This window comes from Ictalurus furcatus, chromosome 13, assembly GCF_023375685.1.
Source record: "Ictalurus furcatus strain D&B chromosome 13, Billie_1.0, whole genome shotgun sequence".
NCBI lineage: Eukaryota > Metazoa > Chordata > Actinopteri > Siluriformes > Ictaluridae > Ictalurus > Ictalurus furcatus.
Window position 1 is genome coordinate 6,316,811 of NC_071267.1, and position 6,085 is coordinate 6,322,895.

Consider the following 6,085-nt stretch of genomic DNA (forward strand, 5'->3'; position numbering starts at 1 on the left):
CTGCAATTAGGTCCTACCAAGTTGACTGATGATGAATGGGAGAGGTGCTGCAAAGACAGGCTATGTTCTTACTGTAGCAAACCTGACCACTTCATGGTGGGCATGGTGGTCTTTGACACCAGCCAAAAGAAACCCACAGGAGAGCACCAACACCTTCAACTGTTCCTCAACTGTGAGTCCATTTCATTTACTGTCTCACCAATCATTCACCCCAAAAGTACAATCCAACACTCAGACATTGTCTCTGTTCTCCCAGCGCTGATAGACTCTTGGTGGGTTGGCAATTTCATTGACCAAGCAACAATGAACAGACTGAACATTCCCATGCAACCTCTCCAACACCCTTTATACATCCATGCTATCAAAGGAGGACCCATAGGAGATGGCACAATCATGCTCTGCACTCAGCCCCTTCTCCAAGTCAGTGTGTTGCACCAGGAGCACATATCTTTTTTGATCAACGTTACCTCAAAGCATTTAATCATATTAGGGTTCCCTTTGATGCACCTACATGACCCATAGATCTCCTGGACTGTTAAAGAAATCACTCACTGGTCATCTCACTGCCTCACTGGCTGCATCCGAATGTCCCTACTACCCTACTATACAGTAGGTGAAAAGCAGTGCACCAAAGGAGTAATATGTCTGAATTCTCAGTATTCATAAATCAGTAGGCAAGAAATACCCAGATGACCTACTGCTTCTGCCAAGATTCTGCAGTATGGAACCACTGGACACTGTGGATACTCTGCTATCCCATAAGTCACTGGGATTGGTACTGAAGAGCTTTCAGAATCCACGTAACACAGTATGTCCGGATTGTATTCATGCTTACCACTTATACTGATCAGTATGTACTGTATCAATGGCCAAGCAGTATGTACTATATTGAATGCAGTAGGTGCTGTCGCAGTATGCAATTTTGGATGCAGCCCCTCTTTCCAAGCACCTTGGCTCTTGTTAGCATCCAAAAACTTGTGCACTGTTGAACATCCCCACAGAATATCAGGACCTCAAAGAAGTATTCAGCAAAATTAAGGCCAGTGGTCTGCCACCACACCACCCCTATGATTGTACTATTGCGCTCCTTCCTGGGACCACCCCCCTCGCAACCGAATTTATCCAATCCCCATAGCGGAATGAGCGATGGAGGAGTACGTTCAGGAAGCACTGCAACAGGGGAATATTTGCCCCTCCACATCTCCTGCATCAACAGAATTCTTCCTTCTGGAGAAAAAAAAGGAGTGTATCAATTACAGAGCACTCAACCAAATTACAGTAAAGTATCATTACCCTCTTCCACTTGTCCACTCAGCCTTAGAACAGCTGTGTTCTGCAAAAATCTTCACTAAGCTCGATCTACTCAACGTATATAACCTGTTTCACACCCGGGAGGGTGACAAGTGGAAGACGGATTTTAGTACCACCTCCGGCCACTTTGAGTATTGATTCATGCCACATAGGCTCTCTTGTGCTCCCTCAGTATTGCAATGTCTTATCAACAATGTCCTGAGACATTCTTGGAAATTCTGTCATTGCATATATAGATGATATTCTGATTTACTCGCCTTCCCCAGAAACCCGTCTTCTCCATGTCTTAGAAAAAGTGCTACAAAACCAGTTGTATGTTAAAGGGGAAAAATGCAAGTTCTGTGTGTGCAAAATCTCCTTTCTTGGATATATCATCAGCCCAGAAGGAGTAACCATTGATCAGACCAAAGTTTCTGTTGTGACAGAGTGGTACAGACCCAAAACTTTCAAGGACCTGCAGAGGTTTCTAACAACGATTCATCCAAGGCTTTAGTTCCATTGCTCACCCTCTGACATCTCTCCTTAAGAGGGGGCCCAAACATCTGGCATAGAACAGTGCAGCCGAGGAAGCCCTCTGCAAGTTCAGAACCCCAATCCTAAAGCAACCAGTTTCTTCCAAATATTTCATAGTGGAAGTAGATGCCTCCGAAATGGGTGTGGGAGCCATCCTGTCACAGAGTTTTGGGGACGAGCCTAGACTGCACCCTATTGCTTTCTAATCTAAGAAGCTCTTGTCAGCAGTGCAGAACTACGACACTGGGAACAGAGAGCTATTAGCAGTCAAACTGGCATTAGAGGAATGGCATCGCTAGATGGAGGGAACCACACATCTGTTCAGTATATTCACTGATTATAAGAACCTTGAGTATCTCAAAACAACCAAATGTCTTAACCCTTCTCAAGCCCACTGGGCCTTGTTCTTTGCATGGATCCATTTCACACTCTCATATAGATTGGGCTACAAGAACATAAAAGTTGATCCTCTGTCCCTTTTGCCTGTTCACAAAGAATGAGGTTGAGTTCATCACCGATCTCCCTGAATCATGTAACAACCGTCATCGTGGTAATCATTAATTGAATTTCTAAGACACTATGTCTCATTTTCCTGCCAAGCCAACCAGGAGATTGGCTGCTTCCTCAGAACCTACTATGTTGCGAACCAGGGGGACTGGGCTCGGTTTCTTCCATGGGCCCAGTACCCCCAGAATTCCCTATGCCACTCATCAACACAACTAACCCCCTTTCTGTGTGAAGTGAACAAGTTTGGGAAAGTGCACACAGACTACTAGAACAAGTTGCCCAAGTAAATAAAGATATTGCAGATCATCACTGAGGGAAAAGACCACAATATCAACCTGGGGTCCAAGTTTGGTTGGCCACCAAAGACTTCAGACACCCAAGAGTGTAAGAAACTGAACCCCAGATGCATAGGCCCATACAAAATCCTTAAAATAAATCAACAAATATACATATAAGCTTGATTTACCATGACACTGCAGACTAGCACCATCATTCCACATGCCATCATGCTTCAAACCTGTCATACCAGGACCATTAGCCATTGATATTCCCCCCATGACATCACTGGCACCGCTGGACTACCAGCTTATAATGTAAAGACCATATTCAACTTGTGTTGCAAGAATGGAAAGCTGCAATACATTATAGAATGGGAGGGCTACGGTCCAGAAGAACAGTGCTGGATTCCGGCCCATGACATCCTTCACCCCATCCTCTGCCAAGAAATTTACGGTGGACATCTACAACATCCAGGCCCTCATCATAGAGGTAGGCCTAGAAGGAGCATGGCTCCCAGAGTGAGCCCTTCAGGGGATGCTCTGGCAGGTCAATGCCAGAATTTGCAAGAAACTCTGTTTCCCAGAACACACTGTGGTATACAACATGGCTGCCATGGACTACACTTCTCAACACCCACAGACTTTGTCATGTTCACAGTCACAGGACTTCTAATCACACACACTTGAACACAATCACTACCACACAGTATTATAACCACACACAGTACAACGCCACTTCCACACTGTGAAGTGACACTCTATGTACATTTACCTGAATTTGCCAATCCCTGATTTCTGTGTTGGGACACTGTGTAAAATGTAAATAAATGTAAATAAAAAGAGAAGGCAATGATTAGCAAATCTCATAAACCCATATGTTATTCACAATAGAACATAGAAAACATATCAAATGTTTAAACTGAGTAAATGTACCATTTTAAGAAAATAATAAGATAATTTTGAATTTCATGGCCGCAACTCATTTCAAAAGAGTTGGGACAGGGCAACAACAAGCTGGAAAAGTACGTGTTACTAAAAGAAACAGCTGGAGGTTAATTGGCAACACGTCAGTAACATGATTGGGTATAAAAAGAGTATTGTGTTTTAGGGGGTTTTTTTTTTTAGTTTTTTATTTAACCTTTATTTAACCAGGAAAAGTCTTGTTGAGATTAAGAATCTCTTTTACAAGAGTGTCCTGGCCAAGAAAGGCAGTAGAACAATTTGCAAAATTTGCCTCCCTAACCCACGTCGCTAATCGGATTGGCTTGCCGCTTCTTGCTAACGTGTGAGAGGCTGTAGCTACATCCGGTTGTACATTTGTGTGTGTGTGGATAAAGCAGTTACTGAAGATAAATTAATGAACGAATGAATACGTATAGTATGATATGAAAATTTTTAAAAATATATCGACACTCTACCCAGATGATCATGGACACCAAGCACTCAGTGACAGTCTCTCAGAAGTTTCATGCCAAGCTGAAGGCCTCTTTTGAATTTCTTGAAAAGGGCTATCTCATGGTAATGTGTCATGCGCTCACCAGATGGCTGGGTAGCAGTGAAAATTTATTTCATTCAAAAAGAGGACAATTGTCTACAACTAACATGGAATTTTGTAAAAAATAACAAGAATATGGAGAGAGACCTTTCTATTCTACACCATTATCTCATTATTATTATATTACTATATATAATATATATATAATAATACATAGTAGCCTAAAACAAGACACTTTTGTTTATATGGAAATTGATAGATTTTATACGTTTTATTAATGAGGAAATAATAGTATAGTATAGGAAGTGTGCAATGCAATGCCAAGTTCACAGGGTCATTCATAAAAAAGCTACAGTAAGTTTCTTCATATTGAGTATTTATATTCCATTTAGTTTCCTATGGAATTGTCAGATTTTTTAAAGACATTTTCATAATGAGGAGATAATGGTGTAAGAATAAGGCAGAAAGTGGTTCACTGAAAGTCTGAAGAAGAAACTAACTTCAGCTTCGTCACCTAGCTAACTTTATCTGTTTAAACTGCTACTCAACTGGATGGAATGAAGACACTGAAAGAAATATGTATGGATGCAAGTACCGGCAATTCAGTAGCTACCAGTATTGTTTCTGTCAGCTTTTGAATGCAACTTCGCTCAACTCGTTTCACCATGTTAGAGGGCGCTTCAAGAACAATATAGTGGGTGTGGCTAACTTTCAGAGCACCGCCCACTCAAAAATTGACTAATAGAGATTTATGTAAAAACCCCTGTAAAAAGGTGCCAGAAGTCAGCAGCAAGATGGCACAGAAGCAGAAGAGAGACATAGATGTATGAGTGCTGCCAGCATTGCTGCAGAGGTTGAAGGGGTAGGGGGTCAGCCTGTCAGTGCTCTGACCATACGCCACACACTGCATCAAATTGGTCTGCATGGCTGTCGTCCCAGAAGGAAGCCTCTTCTAAAGATGATGCACAAGAAAGCCCGCAAACAGTTTGTTGAAGACAAGCAGACTAAGGACATGGATTACTGGAACCATGTCCTGTGGTCTGATGAGACCAAGATAAACTTATTTGGTTCAGATGGTGTCAAGCGTGTGTGGCGGCAACCAGGTGAGGAGTACAAAGACAAGTGTGCCTTGCCTACAGTCAAGCATGCTGGTGGGAGTGTCATGGTCAAGGGGCTGCATGAGTGCTGCCGGCAGTGGGGAGCTACAGTTCATTGAGGGAACCATGAATGTCAACATGTACTTCGGAATGCCTTCGGAGACTGGGCCGCAGGGCAGTATTCCAGCATGATAACAACCCCCACTGCCTTGCTAGAGAAGCTGAGGGTGAAGGTGATGGACTGGGCAAGCATGTCTCCAGACCTAAACCCTATTGAGCATCTGTGGGGCATCCTCAAACGGAAGGTGGAGGAGCACAAGGTCTCTAACATCCACCAGCTCTGTGATGTTATCATGGAGGAGTGGAAGAGGACTTCAGTGGCAACCTGTGAAGCTCTGGTGAACTCCATGCCCAAGAGGGTTAAGGCACTGCTGGAAAATAATGCTGGCCACACAAAATATTGACACTTTGGGCCCAATTTGGACATTTTCACTTAGGGGTGTACTCACTTTAGTTGCCAGTGGTTTAGACATTAATGGCTGTGTGTTGAGTTATTTTGAGGGGACAGCATATTTACACTGTTACACAAGCTGTACCCTCACTACTTTACATTGTAGCAAAGTGTCATTTCTTCAGAGTTGTCACATGAAAAGGTATAATCAAATATTTACAAAAATGTGAGGGGTGTACTCACTTTTGTGAGATACTGTATATATTTATATATAAATATTGATAAATGACAAACAGTGTGCAATAACAACTGTTACGTCGTGGCGAACTCGCAGTTTTCAGAATGCAGTGCCGCCTACAAACATGGCGGACAAGAACTACACTTCCCAGCCATGCCCGCGCTCGAGTTCACCGGAGTACTGAGTGCGAACACC